The sequence below is a fragment of the Pan paniscus genome, chromosome 20 (assembly GCF_029289425.2).
Source record: "Pan paniscus chromosome 20, NHGRI_mPanPan1-v2.0_pri, whole genome shotgun sequence".
In the NCBI taxonomy this organism is placed as follows: Eukaryota; Metazoa; Chordata; class Mammalia; order Primates; family Hominidae; genus Pan; species Pan paniscus.
In genome coordinates, this window is record NC_073269.2 from 12,499,363 (window position 1) to 12,510,829 (window position 11,467).

The following is an 11,467-nucleotide window of genomic DNA, read 5'->3' on the forward strand; positions in this document are numbered from 1 at the left end:
CAGCCACTTGGGAGGCTGAGGTGGGAGGATCACTTGAGCCCAAGAGTTTGAGGCTGCAGTGAGCTATGATCACACCACTGCACTCCAGCCTGGGTGACAAAGTGAGACCTCAGTCTCTACAAAAGGAAAGAAATAAAAGAAAAAGGGCTGTCTAGCAAAGACATGGAATCAACCCATCAATGATAGACTGGATAAAGAAAATGTGGTACATATATACAATGGAGTACTATGCAGCCATAAAAAAGAACAAGATCATGTCCTTTGCAGGGACATGGATAAAGCTGGAGGCCATTATCCTTAGCAAACTGATGCAGGAACAGAAAACCAAATACCGCATGTTCTCACTTATAAGTGGGAGTTAAATGATGAGAACACATGGACACATAACGGGGAACGACACACACTGGGGCCTATTGCAGGGTGGAGAGTGAGGAGGGAGAGGATCAGGAAAAGTAACTAATAATCTGTACATGTCATATGTTCACCTGTATAACAAATCTGCACATCCCACACATATACCCCTGAACTTAAAGTTTAAAAAAAATCACATCATTACTCTTTAAAAAAAAAAAAAGAAAGAAAGAAAGAAAAAGAAAAAGGGTTGTCACTTCTGCCTTCATCTGCTCCCTCTAACCCTCTGATGGCTGCCTCACCTGCCACCACTTTCCTGAAATGACCAAGGAGAGTAACTACCGTTCCTTTGTGAAAGCCAACCAGACTTGTTTCTATCTTGTTTCCACTCATTAATGGGGTGGCCACTCCCTCCCTCCTCCTTGAAACTCCTCTCTCCCAAGACTTCCCTGATGGCCTCACCTCCTGGTTCTCCTCCTGTCTGCCTGACCGCTCCTTCTCCATCTCCTTCATGGGCTCCTCTTCTGCCTGACCTCGAAATGTGCCTGTCATTTACAAGTCTTTACTATCCAGATTCACTCCTGCTACTGGGAAGGCAAGAAGGAAGGACAGTCACAGCTGGACTGTCTTTCAAGTTTCTCCAGAGCTGGAGTCAGTGAGGCTACACTGGGTAGCAAAGTCAGAGGAAGGAGCCAAGGCAGGAACTAAGTGAGAAACCAACCAAGTTCCAATCAGCCAAGAGTGAAAGTCCAAACTGGTTGTAGAAACTAAATGGCCATGGCTGGGTGCAGCGGCTCATGCCTGTAATCCCAGCACTTTGGGAGGCCAAGGCGAGTGGATCTCTTGAGTTTGGGAGTTTGAGACCAGTCTGGGGAACATGGTGAAACCTCATCTCTACTAAAAATACAAAAATTAGCTAGGCATGGTGGTGCATGCCTGTAGTTCCAGCTACTCAGGAGGCTGAGGTGGAAGGATGACTTGAGCCTGGGAGGTGGAGGTTGCAGCAAGCTAAGATTGTGCCACTGTACTCAAGCCTGTGTGACACCATGAGGCCCTGTCTCAAAAAAAAAAGAAAAAAGAAAGAAACTAAATGGCCACAAGGTAGGGTATGGAGACAACCAGGGTGAGCCCATAAAACTATCTGGGCCTGGTGCCTTTCTTCTTACTAGATCTCTAATTACCTTCTTTTCAGCTGTTTTCAAATTGCCAAAGCATCCACAAAGTTGCCAGATCTAGTCAGCCTGCAAGCTGACCACAGATGGGCTCCTATAATATCTAATCTGTTCAGGTTTCCTATTTCAGATGATTTGTATCACTCTGTGATTAATTTCCAAATTATTACTATGTTTGTTTCAACTCCACCTCCCCCCACCCCACACCTAATAGTTATTGATTGCCACAAATGGCCCAGCTTAAACAACATACATTTATTATTTTATAGTTTTTATGGGTCAGGAATCTGGGCATGACTTGCCTGCATCCTTTGCCTGGGGTATCTCATAAGACTGCAATCAAGGAGATGGCCAGGATTAAGGTTTCATGTGAAGGCTCAACTGGGGAAGGATTCACTTCCTAGCTCACTCATGTGACTGTTGGCAGAATCAGTTCCTTTTGTGCTGTTGGGCAAATTATCTCAGTTCCTAGCTGGCTGTTGGCCAGAGGACACCCTCAGCTTATTGCCACATGGGGTTCTCCAACATAGCAACTTGCTTCGTCAAAGCCATCAAGGGGAAAAGTCTGCTAGCAAGATAGAAGTCAGAATATTTTGGAATATAATCTCAGAAGTGACAGTTTCTCAATGATGAAGTATTCTATTGGTTAGAAGCAAGATAATCACCAGTAGAGGATCACAGAAGGCCATGAATACTAGGAGGTGGGGACCATTTCAGAAGCTACTTACTACACCCCACCAGAATATAAATATATAAGTTCTATTAGAGCAGGAACACTTTGGTTCATGTTAACCATCACTTCTCCAGTGTTTTAATGAGTGAATGGAGGCTGGGCATAGTGGCTCACACCTGTAATCCCAGCACTTTGGGAGGCTGAGGCAGGTGGATCACCTGAGGTCAGGAGTTCAAGACCAGCCTGGGCAACATGGTGAAACCCTGTCTCTATTAAAAATACAAAAATTAGCCAGACATGGTGGCGTGCACCTGTAATCCCAGCTACTCAGGAGGCTGAGACACAAGAATCACTTGAACCTAGGAGGCAGAGGTTGCAGTGAGCTGAGATCATGCCATTACACTCCAGCCTGTGTGACAGAGTGAGACTCTGTCTCAAAAAACAAACTGAAAAAAGAGTGAATGGCATATAGTAGGTGATAAATTAATATTGGTAAAATGAAAGATTCAATGGGGTAAGCTATGTGGTCTTAGAGTGGAATAGCTAGAGATTGCTTCAATTCAACAATTTTTTATTACGTTCAGGAATTCTATTCACAGAATAGTCAAGGAGCAGTGGATGGGTGTAATTGTCATGACAGGTAAAACCAGGGGTGATAAACTGTGGGGTGAACACAGACATAGAAGAGTCACTGGATAAATCTGCTGGCTTGCATCACTGTGTAGGGGTCCTGGATGTGGTCAGCCAATATTAGGCTTAGTGAGTATGCTTGTAGGCATACACCTACAAGGATGTATCAGTTAGCTATTGCTGCATAACAAAATGCTCCCAAAATTAATGGCTTGGGCTAATAATTTATTTGGTACATGATTGTGTGGTTCACCAATTTGGGTCAGATTCAGCTGGAAAGTTCTTCTGGGTATAGCTGGGCTCATTTATGCATCTGTGGTCAGCTGATGGATTGGCTAAATCTGGCTACTCTTGAATGCTTTGGCAACTTGAAAATGTAGCTGAAAATACTTTAACAAAGCTCTTCTTGAGAGGCAAACTCACTATCCCCTCCCCTTGAATCTGAGCAGGGTTGGATTGCTTCAACCAATAGAGTAGAGCAGAAGTGATATTATATAACCTCCAAGGCTAGATCATAACACATCATGCAAGCTTCTGTCTTGTTTGCAGGAAGATTCACTTCCAGAGCCTTGAGACAACATGTAAAAAGTTCAACTACCCTGAGACTGCAGTGATGGAGATGTCATGTGGAGAGACCACATGGAAAGTCCCTGAAGCTACAGGAGGAGAGGGAGAGAGAGAGAGAAAGAGATCGATCCCCCAAGAGACTTCCATCATTTGAGTCATCCCAGCCCAGGAACCAGACATGTGAATGAAGAAGCTACCTGATAATCCCAGCCGCCAGATACCAGCTCCCAGCCACTGGAGGCACTCCCCCACTCTTCAAGTCTCCCCACCTTAAGCCCTAGATGTCATGGATCAGAGACAAACCATCCCCACTATGCCCTGTCCAAACTTCAGACCCACAAAAACCATGAGCATATTAAAAATGATTGCTGTTTTATGCCACTGAGTTCTCGGATGGTTTCTCACACAGCAATAGAAAACTGGAACACGGCTGGGTGCAGTGGCTCATGACTGTAATCCCGGCACTTTGGGAGGCTGAGACAGGTGGATCACCTGAGGTCAGGAATTCAAGACCAGCCTGGCCAACATGGTGAAACCCCATCTCTACTAAAAAAAAATACAAAAAATTAGCCAGGCGTGGTGGCGTGAGCCTGTAATCCCAGCTACTTGGGAGGCTGAGGCAGGAGAATTGCTTGAACCCGGGAGGCAGAGATGGCATTGAGCCAAGACCACACCATGGCACTCTAGCCTGGGCAATGAGACAGAAGCTGCATCTGAAAAAAAAAAAAAGAAAGAAAGAAAGAAAAAAGAAAAGAAGAAAGGAAACTGGAACAGATAACCTCACTCACAGCTGGAGGTTGGTCGGCTGACAGTTTAGGCCATGAGGGTGACTGAGCCATGTGCCTCTCACCTTTCAGGCTACCTCTGGCTTGTTCACATGATGGTTAAGAGTGGCAAGATCAGTGCAAAATGACAAAGTAGGCAGTTCCAAGCCCGCGTTCCCCACAGAAACATCAAAAAACAAGCAGAAACTGTCAGATACAACTTTGTCAGAACTCTGGGAAACAGTCAAAGGTTTACGGTAGTCCAGTGAATGCTGAATCAAGAAGAAAGACAACTTCAAAACGATCAAAAGCTTTTGATATTTCGACTTGCCTTTGCCCCACTTGCCACTGCCCTCCCTTGTGTGACAGCAGTAGTGGGAAGAGGGAAGCCCACACTCCCAGCATGAGACTCTCGTTCCTCCTTCCAGAGGGAGCAGGGCAGACTTTATTTGTAGATGATAGTGTATGTCCGCTCTAAGCTGTCTGGGATCCACCTGAAGGACAAGGTGCTCATCTCTGGTTTTCCTGCCTCGGAACTCAGGCTGGAAAAGTGGTGGCACTGCTCAGAAACACTGCAAGCCAAACTAACAAACCACAGATGTCTGTTCCAAAGATTACAATCAAAACACACAATAGACGGCCTAAGGCTCAGGAGCAAAAGCTGGGGAGACTTTCCTGGGGAAATTAGAAGCACCTGCATGTATAGGGGGATTTATAAACACAGGGTTATGCCAACAGCAAGATGCATGCTCAGAAAAGACCTGAGAAGACCCTAAGTTATGCTCAGCTGATCCCTAGGCTCAGGGCAAGCCGGGTTAAATGTTGAAAGAGTGCTCCAGCACAGGGCCAATCTGCAAAGACTGAGCGAGGGAAAGATTTTTTGTTTGGTTGGTTTGCTTGCTTTTTTAGCTCCTGGTGTTCAAGAAAATCTGTCAAAACACTAGCTGAACACAAGCTAAGGAATAGAGACTTCGGTGACCACATGCGACAAGTAATATAGTCTTTGCAAGAATAGTTTTGCAAAGTCATTAAGCCAAAACTACTACGGTTTTTAACAATAAAACAAACAACAAACCAGCAAACCCTGGGACAGTGGGAGAATCTGACATCCAAATTTATCACATTACAAATATTCAAATGTCCAGTTTTTAACAAGAAAAATCACAAGGTATAAAGAGAAAAAGGAAATTATGGCCCATTGAAAGGGCAAAAAAAATAGCAAATTGACAGGAATTATTCCTGAGAAAGTCCAGATCTGAGACTTACTAGACAAAGACTTTAAAACAATTGTCTTAAATATGCTCAAAGAGCTAAGGGAAAACATGGACAAAAATCTAAAGGAAACCAGGGAAACAATGTATGAATAAAATGAGACTATCAATAAAGAAATGGCCAGGCGTGGTGGCTCACGCCTATAATCCCAGCACTTTAGGAGGCTGAGTTGGGTGGATCACTTGAGGTCAGGAGTTCGAGACCAGCCTGGCCAACGTGGGGAAACCTCATCTCTACTGAAAATATAAAAATTAGCCGTCACTGTGGCAGGCACCTGTAATCCCAGCTACTCAGGAGGATGAGAGAGGAGAATCACTTGAACACAAGAGGCGGAGGCTGCAGTGAGCTGAGATTGCGCTACTGCACTCCAGCCTGAGTGACAGAGTGAGACCCTGTCTCAAAAAAAAAGAAAAAGAAAAAAAAGTATGAAGGCCAGAAGACAGTGTGATGACATACTTAAATTGCTGAAAGAAAAAAAATCAACCAATAATTCAACATCTTTCAAAACTCTTTCAGGCCAGGCGCATTGGCTCACACCTGTAATCCAGCACTTTGGGAGGCCAAGGCGGGAGGATGACCTGAGATCAGGAGTTCGAGACCAACCTGACCAACGTGGAGAAACCCCATCTCTACTAAAAATACAAAAACTAGCTGGGCATGGTGGCACACGCCTGCAGTCCCAGCTACTCGAGAGGCTGAGGCAGGAGAATCACTTGAACCCAGGAGGCAAAGGCTGCAGTGAGCCAAGATTGCGCCACTAAACTCCAGCCTGGGCAACAGAGTGAGACTCTGTCTCAAAAAGAAAAAGAAAAAAAAAAAAAGATTTTGGCAGAATAATTTTTTTTTTTTTTTTTTTTGAGACAGAGTTTCCCTCTTTTTGCCCAGGCTGGAGTGCAATGGTGTGATGTCAGCTCACTGCAACCTCCGCCTCCCAGGTTCAAGCAATTCTCCTGCCTCAGCCTCACAAGCAGCTGGGATTACAGGCGACTGCCACCATGCCTGGATAATTTTTTGTATTTTTAGTAGAGACGGGGTTTCACCATGTTGGCCAGGATGGTCATGATCTCTTGACCTCGTGATCCGCCCACCTCGGCCTCCCAAAGTGCTGGAATTACAGGAATGAGCCACCGCGTGCGGCCTAGATTGGCAGAATAATTTTTTAAAACATGATCTGTGTCTTTTTTTTTTTTCGAGAGGGAGTTTCACTCTTATTGCCCAGGCTGGAGTGCAATGGAGTGATGCACTGTAACCTCTGACTCCTGGGTTCAAGAGATTCTCCTGCCTCAGCCTCCCGAGTACCTGGGATTACAGGCACCTGCCACCACGCCCAGCTAATTTTTTATATTTTTAGTAGAGGCGGGGTTTCATCATGTTGGTCAGGGTGGTCTCGAACTCCTGACCTCAGGTGATCCGCCTGCCTTGGCCTCCCAAAGTGCTGGGATTACAGGCATGAGCCACCACGCCCGGCCTAAACATGATCTATGTCTTGTCTACAAGAGACTCACTTTAGATGCAAAGATACAAACAGATTGAAAGTGAAATGATGAAAAAGATATTTCATGTGGCTGGGATTTATATATATATTTAAATTATATATATTTAAATATATATAATTTAAATATATATATAATTTAAATATATATTAATTTTATATATATAATTTAAATATATATTAATTTAATATATATTAAATTAATATTAATATAAATTAATATTTATTATTTAATATATATAATTATATATAATATAAATTTAATATATATTAAATTAATATTAATATAAATTAATATATATATTAAATTTAATATATATATTTAAATTAGCAAGGCATGATGGTGCACACCTATGGTCCCAGCTACTCGGGAGGCTGAAGTGAGAGGATTGCTTGAGCCCAGGAGGGCAAGGCTGCAGTGAGCCATGATCGCATCATGCATTCCAGGCTAGGTAACAGAGCAAGGCTCTGTCTCAAAAAAAAAAAGAAAGGAAAGAAGGAAGGAAGGAAGGGAGGGAAAGAGAGAGGGAAAGAGAGAAAGAGGGAGGCAGAGAAAGAGAAAAAGAAAAAGAAAGAAAGAGAAACAGAGAAAAGGGAAAGGAAGGGGAGGTGAGGGGGTGGAGGGAGGGGAGGGGGATGGAGGGGGGAGGGGTGGAGGGAGGGGAGGGGGATAGAGGGGGAGGGAGGGGAGGGGGTGGAGGGGGAGGGGAGGGGGATGGAGGGGGAGGGGAGGGGAGGGAGAAAATGGAAAGGAAGGGGAGGGGAGGGGAGGGGGATGGAGGGGGAGGGGAGGGAGAAAATGGAAAGGAAGGGGAGGGGAGGGGAGGAGGGAGGGGAGGGGAGGAGGGAGGGGAGGGGAGGAGGGAGGGGAGGGGAGGAGGGAGGGGAGGGGAGGAGGGAGGCGAGGGGAGGGGAGGGGAGGAAAAGGGAGAAAAGACAACACACCAAAACTTATGAGATGCAGCAAAAACAGCACTGAGGCTGAGGCAGGAGAATCACTTGAACCCTGGAGGCAGAGGCTGCAGAGAGCCAAGATCGCACCACTGCACTCCAGCCTGGGCAACAAGAGTGAAACTCCATCTGAGAAAAAAAAAAAAAAAAAAAGAAAGCCTTCCAACAAAGAAAAGCCCACGACCAGATGGTGAATTCTACCAAACATTTAAAGAATTAACACTAATCCTTCTCAAACTCTTCCAAAAAATTGAAGAGAAGGAACACTTCCAAACTCATCCTACGAGGCCAGCATTATCCTGTTACCAAAGCCAGATACAGACACACACACACACAAAAAACCCTACAGATCAATATCCCTGATGAATATTGATGCAAAAATCCTCAATAAAACCGTAGCAAAGGCTGGGCGCAGTGACTCAAGCCTGTAATCCCAGCACTTTGGGAGCCACGTGCAGGATGATTGCCTGAACCCAGGAGTTTCAGACCAGACTGGGCAACAGGGCAAGACCCCCATCTCTAAAAATAAAATAAAGGACAGGAGTGGTGGCTCACGCCTGTAATCTCAAAACTTTGGGAGGCTGAGGCAGGCAGATCACTTGATGTCAGGAGTTCGAGACCAGCCTCAACAACATGGTGAAACCTCGTCTCTACTAAAAATACACAACTTAGCCAGGCATGGTGGCACATGCCTGTAATCCAAGCTACTCGAGAGGCTGAGGCAGGAGAATTGCTTGAACCTGGGAGGTGGGGGTTGCAGTGAGCCAAGATCGCCTCACTACACTCCAGCCTGGGAAACAGAGTGATACTCTGTCTCAAAAAATAAATTAAAAATAAAATTACAAAAAAAAAAGGAGACTTTTTTTTTTCTTTGGACTACAGGCGTGTGCCACCACACACGGCTAATTTTTTGTATTTTTAGTAGAGATGGGGTTTCACCGTGTTAGCCAGGATGATCTCCATCTCCTGATCTCATGATCCACCCACCTCAGCCTCCCAAAGTGCTGGGATTATAGGCATAAGCCACCACGCCCGGCCTTTCTTTTTTTTTTTTTTTTTAGACAGAGTCTCACTCACCCAGGCTGGAGTGCAGTAGCATGATCATGGCTTGCCAGAGCCTCAAACTCCTGGGCTCATGCAATCCTCCCACCTCAGCCTCCTGAGTAGCTGAGACCACACGTGCACATTCAGAAGACTACTTCAACATAGTAAGGACTGTATATGGGGACCAGGTGCGAAGGCTTACCCCTGTAATCCCAGCACTTTGGGAGGCTGAGGCGAGCAGACCACCTGAGATCAGGAGTTCGAGACTAGCCTGACCAACATGGAGAAATCCCGTCCTACTAAAAATACAAAATTAGCTGGGCGTGGTGGCAGGCGCCTGTAATCCCAGCTACTCAGAAGGCTGAGGCAGGACCCAGGAGGAGAGGTTGCAGTGAGCCGAGATCGTGCCATTGCACTCCAGCCTGGGCAACAAGAGCGAAACTCCGTCTCAAAAAAGAAAGAAAAATAAAAAGCAAAACAGTCTTTAATAAAAACAAAGTCAGGCCGGGCATGGTGTAATCCGTTTGTAATCCCAGCACTTTGGGAGGCTGAGGCTGGCAGATCACCTGAGGTCAGGAGCTCGAGACCAGCCTGGGTAACATGGTGAAACCCTGTCTCTATTAAAAATACAAAAATTTTGCTGGGCACGGTGGCTCACGCCTGTAATCCCAGCATTTTGGGAGGCCGAGGCAGGTGGATCACGCGTTCAAGAGATCGAGACCATCCTGGCCAACGTGGTGAAACCCCATCTCTACTAAAAATACAGAAATTAGCTGGGCGTGGTGGTGGTGCACACCTGTAGTCCCAAATACTCGGGAGGCTGAGGCAGGAGAATCACTTGAACCCGGGAGGCGGAGGTTGCAATGAGTGGAGATCATGTCACTGCACTCCAGCCTGGTGACAGAACAAGACTCTGTCTCACAAACAAACAAACAAAAAAAATTAGCTGGGTGTGTTGGTGGGCACCTGTAATCCCAGCTACTCAGGAGGCTGAGGCAGGAGGATCTCCTGAGCCTGGGAGATCGAGGCTGCAGTGAGCTGTAATAGCACCACTGCACTCCAGCCTGGGTGACAAAACGAGACACTTTTTTTTCGAGAAAAAAAAAAACTCTTGGAGAAGATGTGAAGAAACTGGAACTCCCGTTAATTGGTAGGAATGTAAAATGGTGTGGCTACTGCAGAAAACAGGCTGGTGCTTCCTCAAAAAGCTAAACACAGGGCCAGGCATGGTGGCTCATACCTGTAATCCCAGCACTTTGGGAGGACAGGCAGTGGATCACCCGAGGTCAGGAGTTCTAGACCGGCCTGGCCAACATGGTGAAACCCCGTCTCTACTAAAAATACAAAAATTAGCCGGGCATGATGGCAGGCGCCTGTAATCCCAGCTACTCAGGGGGCCGAGGCAGGAGAATCGCTTGAACCCAGGAGGCAGAGGTTGCAGTGAGCTGAGATTGTGCCATCACACTCCAGCCTGGGGGACAAGAACGAGACTTCGTCTAAAAAAAAAAACCAAAAAGCTAAACATAGAATTATCATATGATCCAGCAATTCCACTTTAGATATCTACCCAAAAGAACTGAAAACAGAAATGCAAACAGATATCTGTGTGTGCCCAGGTTCACAGAGGCATTGTTCACAATAACGAATGGTGGAAACTGCTCCACATATCCATCTACAGATGAATGAATGAACCAAACATGGTTTATACATATGATAGAATATTATTCAGCTATAAGAAGGAGGGAAATTCTGGCCAGGCGTGGTGGCTCACGCCTGTAATCCCAGCACTTTGGAAGGCCGAGACTGGCGGACCACAAGGTCAGGAGATCGAGACCATCCTGGCTAACACGGTGAAACTCCATCTCTACTAAAAATAAAAAAAAATTAGCTGGGCATGGTGGCGGGTGCCTATAGTCCCAGCTACTCGGGAGGGTGAGGCAGGAGAATGGAGTGAACACGGGAGGTGGAGCTTGCAGTGAACCGAGATCATGCCACTGCACCCAGCATGGGTGACAGAGCGAGACTCCATCTCAAAAACAAAAAAAAACGAAAACAAACTAAGAAGGAGGGAAATTCTGACATGTGCTACAACATGGATGAAACTTGAAGACAATATGCTCAGTGAAATAAGCCAGGGCCGGGCGTAGTGGCTCACGCCTGTAATCCCAGCTACTCGGGAGGCTGAGTCAGGAGAGTCGCTTGAACCCAGGAGGAGGAGGTTGCAGAGAGCTGAGATCACGACACTGCACTCCAGCCTGCACAGCAGATTCCATCTCAAAAAGAAAAAAAAAAAAGTTAGCCAGGAGCAGTGGCTCACGCCTGTAATCCCAGCACTTTGGGAGGCTGAGGTGGGTGGATCACCTGAGGTCGGGAGTTCAAGACCAGCCTGACCAATATGATGAAACCCCATCTCTACTAAAAATACAAAAATTAGCCAGGTGTGGTGGCATGCGCCTATAATCCCAGCTACTCTGGAGGGTGAGACAGGAGAATCGCTTGAACCCGGGAGGCGGAAGTTGCAGTGAGCCAAGATGCACCATTGCACTCCAGC

General features: G+C 46.1%; 1 pseudogene; it reads left to right on the forward strand.

Annotated features, from left to right (window-relative positions):
* Positions 1-6,189, forward strand: part of LOC100978086 (C-type lectin domain family 4 member G-like) — a 43,676-nt pseudogene extending 37,487 nt beyond the window's left edge.
* The last annotated feature ends 5,278 nt before the right edge of the window (positions 6,190-11,467 follow it).